We start from the raw sequence: 9,319 nt of genomic DNA, 5'->3' as shown, positions 1-9,319 counted from the left end.
TTGTGCGGCCACCGATTACGGCTCAAAATTTTGATCTCAAGCCAGGCTTCATCCAGATGTTACAACAGTTGGCACAGTTTAATGGTTTGGTAGATGAGAATCTAAATAATCATATAGAGAACTTCTTGGAGGTGTGTGACATGCTCAAAATCAATGGTGTTACTGATGATGCTATCAAGTTGAGGGCCTTCCCATTTTCCTTGAAAGCGAGAGCGCAGCAATGGCTACATTCATTACCTAGGGCATCAATAACCACATGAGAAGAAATGGTAGAAGCTTTTCTTGCCCGATATTTCCCTCCTGGGAAATTTGTTAATCTTTGGAATGAAATATCCTCTTTTGTGAAAACAAAATTGGAGTGTCCTTTTGAGACATGAGATAGGTTCAAGGAGCTCCAACGGAAATGTCCTCAACATGGGTTTCCCTAGTGGATGATTATTCAGACTTTCTATAGCGGGTTAAAACCAAGCACAAAGCAGTTACTTGATGCTGCAGCAAGAGATACTTTAAAGAGAAAGACACCAGAAGAATCCTGACATCTCTTTGAAGAAATGGCTATGAACAGTTATCAATGGAAAACAAGGGATAGAAAGAAGGTAGTCGAACTTCATGAGATTGATATAGTTACATCATTAGGGGCCCAAGTTGAGTCATTGAGCAAGAAGTTAGATACTCTAACTTCTCCAATAGTGGCAGCCGTGACGAGTTACACTGGTTGTGGGCGATTACATTGAGAAGTGGTCGTGAGGTTGAGGGTAGGTTTCCAAGTGAGAAGACCAATGTTGAAGCAACCGAGGTCGTGGAGATTAAGGAGAGAGAGCAAACAAGGAGAAGGAGGTGGCTACCTTACAAGCCGAGAATTCCCTACCCTTGAAGATTGAAGAATGACCAAAATGATGAGCAATACAAAAAGTTCTTGGGTATATTTAAGCAATTGCACATCAACATTCCTTTTGTGGAGGCGTTGTCTCAAATGCCTTGGTATGCTAAGTTCTTGAAAGATTTATTGACCAACAAGAGGAAGTTGGAGGAGAGTGCATCGATGATCCTAGATGCCTCTTGTTCGGCGGTGTTGCAAAAGAATATGCCAAATAAGAAGAAAGACCCCGGAAGCTTCATCATCCCATGCAACATTGGTAATATGGGTAAAGAAATGGCGTTGGCTATCAACGTCATGCCATACACCTTTTTCAAGAAGCTTGGCTTGAGAGAGCCTAGGCCCACTCGGATGACATTGCAATTGCGGACCAAATAGTGAAACATATGAGGGGCATCATTGAAGATATACTTGTCAAGGTAGACAAGTACATATTTCCCGTAGACTTCGTAGTGTTGGATGTCGACGAGGATGTAGATGTTCCTTTGATACTTGGGAGGCCATTCTTGCACATTCCAACGCATTAACCGACATGGACGGTATGGAATTGACACTGAGGGTTGGAGATGATAAGCTCACATACCGCCTCGCCTAAGCCATGCGACATTCTCTTGACTTTAATGAGACTCTATATTTTCTTCACACTACTGATGAGATAATTGATGAATATGTGCAGGAAATACTGAATCCGGACCAGTATGAGTGGTTGCTAGACCAAGATGTGGATAATGAAGAAGTAATGATGCTTGGGGAGCATTGCCCGATTACCCCACTTTTATCGATTGCCTTACCTCTCAATTACCTTTGCCTTTCATTATTGTTTCTTTTTATCTTTGTTTTCATTACATCTTATGAACATTATTATTGTTCACTTTTACGTGGTTAAGTAGCAATTTAAGTATTTTTATTCCCTACTCCCTGTGGATGCGATACCCCACTCACCTGGGATTTATTACTCGACAAACCCGTACACTTGCGGGTCACATTTAAGGGGTGTTGTCATAGTGGCAGACTTTATGAGGCACCACGGTCAGCATGAGAGAGTGGGAGTGTTATTTGTTGGCCCCTACGTCACTAGACTCATTCTGGGGATGGGTCTTCTGGATGCTATCCGAGATGCCAAAAAGACATTCGTCCCCTCCCTTCTTGGACTCGATACGATTAGGATGATGGGGTTAGTGTGCAGATATGGGCCTCAAGCATATATTCTGGCTACGCGTACCCAGGGATCCCTGAGGGCTGAGAGGATATAGCAGAGATCGCCGAGGTTCAGTTTGCACCGATGGAGACCAGGGCGCCCCTTATAGCACAGTAGACACCTTGGCGCTCGGTACCCATTTTCACTCCTTCTCGAGCCCATGATCATTTTGAGAGTGCTGTTAGTGTACTTCGGACCGAGATCGCCGAGGTTCGGGCTATACAGGTTTCACAATACGCAAGGATAATGGTGCGTCTTGACACCATACTACAGTTATTAGAGCGAGACTGTGGGCTCTTTTCTTTCCACCCGGCCTTTAATTGGGATATGACCGGTTAAAAAGCATGGATCACAAATCAACTTTTAATTTTTTATGACTTCAAGAGATTATGGGTTCATGACTTCCATTAGGGGCAAGCCCTTAATGTTAATTACCCTGGGCATTGTCGCAGGAACCTCCGATTAAGGAATTAGTGTGAAAAAGAAAAGAAATTGTAACAATTAATTTTATTTATTTCAATAAATATGAATTCATAGATTTCATTGAAAATACAAGAAATTTGAAATTATCTTGACAACCATATTGACTTATGAACTTGTACCCGAACTTGTGTATTGGACGTTTTGCATTTTTGGATTTGATTTGCATCTTGAGTTTGATTTGTGTCTCAAGTTATGTCTCCTCCATGTTGATGAACCATAGACTTGATTTTTGACTTTTCATAAGCTTCGGCTTTTTATGTTTGTGAAGCTTCCTTCTTGACTTGTGAAACTCTTTGGGTCTTTGACTTATGATGTCTCGAGACTCATCGAGTTCAATTGTTGATTTATATAAATTTTTTTAAATATTGACTTGTGAAACTCTTTTGGGTCCTCGACTTTTTGATGTCTTGAGACCACCGAGTTCAATTGTCGATTTATATAGATTTTTTTAAGTCCGGACTCTCTTCATATTTTTAAGTCATGACTTGGTTGCTTTGGTTTTTAATTATATATATATATATATATATCATAATTTGTCATCTGCACACGTGTCATCATTGCATTGCATGTCTGATTGCTGTCTTGAAATAAATATCTCACGACCGCCTTAAAATTTATATATTTTTATATTCTTAATTTTTTTGCAGCCATCTCGAAATGAATAAGTCACCACTACCGTGCCTTTATCACCACGCTGCATACTTTGTCGCCACCTTAATATATATATTTATTTATTTATTTTTATTGCTGCCTTGAGACAAATTAAGTCACCACCTCAAGATAAGCACCCTTTGTTACTTTGCTTGAGATTAGCATTTATTATTTTTTTTTATTTATTTATTTTTTGGTTGCCCCAGGATAAGTTTTATCCATGCATACAGTGCATGTTTCCTCTGCTATCCATTTGCTGCCATATCATTTCATTTTTTTTATTTATTTTATTCCACACTTGTCATAGTGGGTTCTATTCATTTATTTATTCTTTTAGAGGGCATGTGAGTATATAGCATGCACACTTCTCATTTTCCATTTCATTCATTTTTTTTTAATATTTATTTTATTTTATCATGCCCATATGCATGCTTTCTCAACTTTATCTCATGCACGTGTGCATGTATATAATGAATTTTTCCTTTTCTTTTTTCTTTTTATATCATGTGGCATGCTCCTCATTTTTATTATGTTTCTCATTTTTTTATTATCATCATTTTGTTTATTCATGCATATAATAATTTTTTAAATCTTCCCATATATATTTTTTCATGGTGGGCCCTACTCTTTTAAAAATCAAATGATAACTGGATTTGTTCTTTTTGAATTAGTATATATATATATATATATATATTTTTTTCATCAAGCATGTGTGCATGCTTTTTTTAATTATGTATTATTTTTTTATGTCATGAATGCTCTAATTTTTTTTCTATTGTTTTTTTTTTAAATCATTTGATGATTGGCATACGTGTCTCTTTCATGGTGTGTGGGACCCCCTTTTTTTATCATTATTATTTTTTTAATTTTAAACATGCACGTGAATATGTATGCCTCTCATTTTTTTCTATGCACATATGCATGCATGACTTTGAGTTCACATAATCACTGTTTGGAATATTCTGAACCAATGAATGATGGCATTCTATCTTAATTAATTAATCACCATGTGGAATATGTATGAAAGCGAGTCACTCATCTTTTCTTTCCATAACCATTCATCAAAATATCAATATTTCCATTCTAATCTTTTATACATATTTCTCCATGCATTATCATTATCAGCTTCGTTAGCATCATCATCAGCATCATCAGCATTTTCTAGCATCTCTTTTCTTCTTTTGAGATTTTAAAGCACTATCAGTTCCAATATATTGCCATATATTCCTTAACTCTTCCATGCGTACAGATTTGATCAAATAAGCCCCATGTCTTATTTCTTTCATCACAGCATTAGTGCTTCTATCAGCAGACAAAATCAAAACCATCCTTCCTTTCCCTGAGCAAAGATAAAGACTTCGAAACCCGAGTACAACTTGTGAATCGATATGAGCATTTATGAAGCATCTGCTCAAGGATTCTCAGGCAAGTAATATCATCATCCACCACGCAGTTACAATGCTCAACCCCTGTGACTGCATGTAAAGAGCACAGCAACAAAGCCCATGCGCAACCTTAGCAACAGTAGGCGCAAGTGGATGGTTTGCGATAGAAAATCATATGCATTTCAATCTCGCCACCACAGGTAAGATGACCGGCCCCTTCTCTCTTTCAATCCCACATGCTCTTGGTTGTCGTCGCAGAAGAGCGGCGCAGTGATCCATGTACATGCAGCTTCAAAACGCGAGATCTCGCGTAGACGCCTTGAGCTGGGGGCAGCAGTGGCTTCAATGGAGTAAGCGGCATCGAAGGTTGCGCTGGCCAAGGGCATCGAGAGTAAGTTGTCGCACACCGCGTCGCAGATCGAGTCAAGACCGATGTTCCGGCTATGCGACGCGACACGGGCGACTTGATACTCGTTGATGGTAATTCCCTTAATGTTTGCCCGGGAGTTAGCCGTGACGGCACGCATCGGACCGCCGATGCCTTACCCGACGTCGAGGACTTTGAGGCCTGGCTGCGCGTTGATAAGATTGGCGGCGCGTTCTTCGTGGATGCGGCGTGGCGTCGCAGTGAGAGAGATTGGGGATGGAAGGAGATAAGTGGAAGCTCTTGCCCCAACCCTACTCATAGATGTCGGTGATGAGGTTGTAGAAGGTGTCGTGCGTCTTCGCCGCCGATCGGATCCGGGGTTTTTGGCGGAGAAGATGATAAAGAGAGCACGAGGAGAATAAATGCATGCATGTGCGTGCATGTGGTTTTTTTATTATTTATCTTTCTTCCCGATTTTTATTCTTCTTCTCTTCTGATTTTTTTTCTTTCCTTTTTTTATTTATTTTTTTAATCTTCTTTGTTTTCGAGGGCTTTGGCTTCTTCCCTTTGTCTTCTCCTTCTTCTTTTCGGGCTGGCGGAATTATGGTGACGCAACGACAACACGACAACACTAGTGAGCATTAGCAGTGATTGCGGCAAGTTGCTTTAACAACATCAACGGTGTCAAGCTGCTTAGCGGCATTATCTCAGCCACTCAAGCAGCCATGGCGGTGAGCAACAGCAGCGGCGAGCAGCAAACGGCATGCTTGGCGGCATTATCTCAGCCATTCAAGCATGCCACGGCGGTGAGCAGCGGACGGCCAAGGCAGCGACGACAATTCTCTCTCTTTTCATTTCATTTTTTTCCTAAATTCCTCTCCCTCCTTTTTTTGGGCTGATCCTTCCTTTTTATAAGAATCTTCTTATCTTCAACATCCGAAGTATCCGAACCCCCGTACAATCATAACCTTCATAGACCAAGCGAGAGAAAAAAAAGATAAAATCGAATTTTAAAATTTAAATTTTGAATTTTTTTTTAAAAATTTAATTAATAAAATTTCGAGAGAGGATAAAAATCTATCCTCTCAATCAAATTTTAAAATTTTAATAAATTAATAAAATTGAATATGCCCCGGGATATGTGTTTGGGAGCCCTGAGATTTGCATTTTTTCTCATGTTGCCTTGAGATTTGTTCTCAAGCTACATGAAATTTAAAATTGCCTCAAGATATGTATTTGGGCTATCCTAAGATTTGAAATTACCTCGAGATATGTATTCTCAAAGGCAATCTCGTAATTTGCATTTTGTCTTGAGATTTGATCTCAGGGGCAATTTTGTAATTTGCATTTTGCCTTGAGATATCTTCTCAAGGGTAATTTTTACATTTGCATTTTGCCTCGAGATATGTTCTCGAGGCAATTTTTTTATTTGCATTTTTTTGCCTCGGGATTTGTATTCTAGTCCAAGACAACCAAATAATTTATTTTAAAGAGAGAATCCAAAATCAATTAGGATTAGGACATTTAAATGTTAATTCTAAATATATCTAGGATATATTAGAATTTAAATTAAATTAGGATTTGGGTTAAATTAGAACACTGGGTTCTATTAGGATATATGTTACATAATTTATATATAAACAGAGACGCGTCCCCGCCTTTCATCAGGAGACCTCGGACCACTGCGGTCCCACCAGCCTCACCATCACCAGATCTACAGGCACCATTCTTTCTTTCTGCATTTTATTTTGGATTTGTATACTCAGTAAAGGATCTTCCTTCTGAGTTTATCTTTATTTTTGTCTCGAGCTGTATTTTCATTGCCATATCTTTTATATACTCGAGCTATTTTTGTTTTTGTTGAGCTTCAATGAATCTCCTTGTGTATGTGTGCAGATGGTCTTCTCAGTTTGGAAATTGAGAACTAGTCATGGACACGGCCAATGTTCGGCCGTGTGTGCTTCACAACCCATTGAAATTTTAATCCCAAGGATTTAGCTCCATCAAACGCAACACTAGGAATTAGGGGAGTTTTGTTTCAATTGCCCACTCCCACATGTGTTTTAAATTGTATTACATTTATTGTGCTTGCATGTGTACATTGAGGGCAATGTACATCTTAAGTGTGGGGGGGAGTTCATATTGCACATGTCCTTTACATAAATTTTGATTGACATACATGCTTGCGTAGCCAATGGCAGTTCACCTTAGTTGCAATGAGTGTATTCTTGAGTTTAAGAGAAATTTTAACATTGAATGTTTTCATGCTCTAGTTCTTACTTGAATTTCTAGGAATTTTTTCCCGATTTATTGTCCAAATTCAGAACTTGTGGTTGCTGAAATCCCAGTGGTACTGAAGGTCTAGGCTGCCTCTGATTTCTCTAAGAGAAGTTCGGGTGATTGCACCACCCTGTAATGAACGTGTTTCTATAGGGGTTGCCGTGTCCTGTCACTCCTCTAATGACTATTTTGTGCTTGGATTGAACCCATTGTAGAAAGTTTGGACAATTATCCATTCAGGGAACCCATTTTAAGGACATTTTCACTAGAGATCCTTGAACCTTTCCTATGTCTCAAAGAGAGATTCCAATTCCATTTGCACAAAGGAAGATATCTCATTCCTGAGCTTTGCAGATTTTCTAGGAGGAAAGTACCAAGCAAGGAAAGCTTCCACCATCTCTTCGCATGTAGTGATCGATGCTTGAAATAATGAGTGTAACCACTGTTTTGCTCTCCCCTTAAAAGAAAATGGGAAGGCCCTCAACTGCATGGCATCATCTGTAACTCTATTGATCTTGAGCATGTCTCACATTTCTAAGAAATTTTCAATGTGGTTATTTCGATCCTCGTTTGGAAAACCAATAAACTTTGCTGACTACTATACCATTTGGATGAACTTGGTTTGACCTCAAAGTTTTGAGCTGTAATCGGTGGCCTAACAACACTGGACTACGTGCCACGAACTGTGGGTCTTGTATAATCAGAGAGTGTCCTCTATTGCTCATTCGGCTCAGCCATATTATCAGAACCTTCAACTTCTATCTTAGCATGATAGTTTTGTTCTTGTACCAGTTCCTTTCCCCGTCTTTGAAGTCTTTGCTAAATCTCTAGATCACCTTCAACTAATGTTGAAAGGTTTCCTCAGGTTATAACCTGGAGCTGAAATCAAGAAAGAAAAACAAATGAAAATGATGGAAGAATAAGAAAGTATGAAATAGACAAAGTGTTGACTAGCTAAAATAGAAATAGTATAAATGCTTCTAAAATGCTTATTCCCTGACAAAACCACCAAAAACTTGACACAACTTTGCGTGTGTACCGCAAGTGCATGGGTATCGAAGTAATAAAGTACACAAGGGATAGGTAGGCTAATCCACAGGGAATAGACTCTAGAAACAAGTAGTTTTGTTAATTAGCTAAAGTGATAATCAATTGATGGTTGTGTTCAAGATGTTAATAAAATAAAATGACAAGAAAATAAGCCAAGGGTAAAAAGAAGAAATAATCAATGATAAAGTGGTGTACTTGGACAATGCTCCCCCTAGGACTATTGTTTCAAGTGCAAAATTAAGATTATGCTTCCCTAATTGAGATTTAAAGGGTCATGGAAATCCAAAAGCACACAGTGCCAAATCTAAGGTCAACTGTGACTAGCCCTCTACGTATGCCCCGGTGGAAAGGAAAACTCTCGACACCTTACACTATATGGGACTGCTTGGAGTTCTAGGGACTCCAAGTGATAAATCCTATTCCCAAATCTAGATCAAACCCTTTGGTCCAAGCGAAAGATCTTTAATTAGAACTATCTCCAGCAGAAAAGGATCTCTCAAAACTTTCAATCTATTGAGCCTACACAACTAAGCCCCAATGGAGGTAGGATAAATCAAATCGAAATGGAAAAGGGACACTCTGCTACCTCTCAACTCACCCTCTCAACCCTCTTCAATCTTGCAAAGTCTAACCCTAGTGGTGATGGTCACTCGTCAAAAGGGTGACTAGACGGATTCTCAACCCTAGTGTCATTCTAAGGGAAAATCAAATCATAAAGCATACAAGATTGAAACTCAATAAAAGAAACATAGTAAAAATCAATGAAACAAAATCATCCTAGGGTTTACATGTCCAAGCACCCACTAGGTGGTTAGCTCTCCATGGAGCAATACAAAATCAAAGAATAAATCAAAGATAAATGCAAACTATCCATAAGAATAACCCCCTTTGTTGTCCATGATGATGGTTTCCAAAAGCTGCTTCTAATTCTGCAAGGACTCCTCCATCGAGCCTATGGCACACCTCACCAAAATAATGCCGTTGAAAGTGATGAGTACACTTTGTATACATGTTTTCATACCCGAAAT

At 39.0% G+C, this 9,319-nt stretch overlaps 2 non-coding genes across 2 annotated transcripts; one reads left to right on the top strand and one right to left on the bottom strand.

Moving 5' to 3' along the window:
• Nucleotides 1–314: 314 nt before the first annotated feature.
• On the bottom strand, nt 315–421 carry LOC120262611. Its single transcript, XR_005536875.1, has one exon. It is a non-coding gene; the product is annotated as a small nucleolar RNA R71 (small nucleolar RNA).
• Nucleotides 422–7,483: 7,062 nt separating this feature from the next.
• On the top strand, nt 7,484–7,590 carry LOC120262686. Its single transcript, XR_005536943.1, has one exon. It is a non-coding gene; the product is annotated as a small nucleolar RNA R71 (small nucleolar RNA).
• The last annotated feature ends 1,729 nt before the right edge of the window (nt 7,591–9,319 follow it).

This window comes from Dioscorea cayenensis, chromosome 5 (assembly GCF_009730915.1).
Source record: "Dioscorea cayenensis subsp. rotundata cultivar TDr96_F1 chromosome 5, TDr96_F1_v2_PseudoChromosome.rev07_lg8_w22 25.fasta, whole genome shotgun sequence".
Lineage (NCBI taxonomy): Eukaryota > Viridiplantae > Streptophyta > Magnoliopsida > Dioscoreales > Dioscoreaceae > Dioscorea > Dioscorea cayenensis.
Note: the sequence above shows the minus strand (reverse complement) of the source record. Positions and strands in the feature narration are given on the sequence as shown.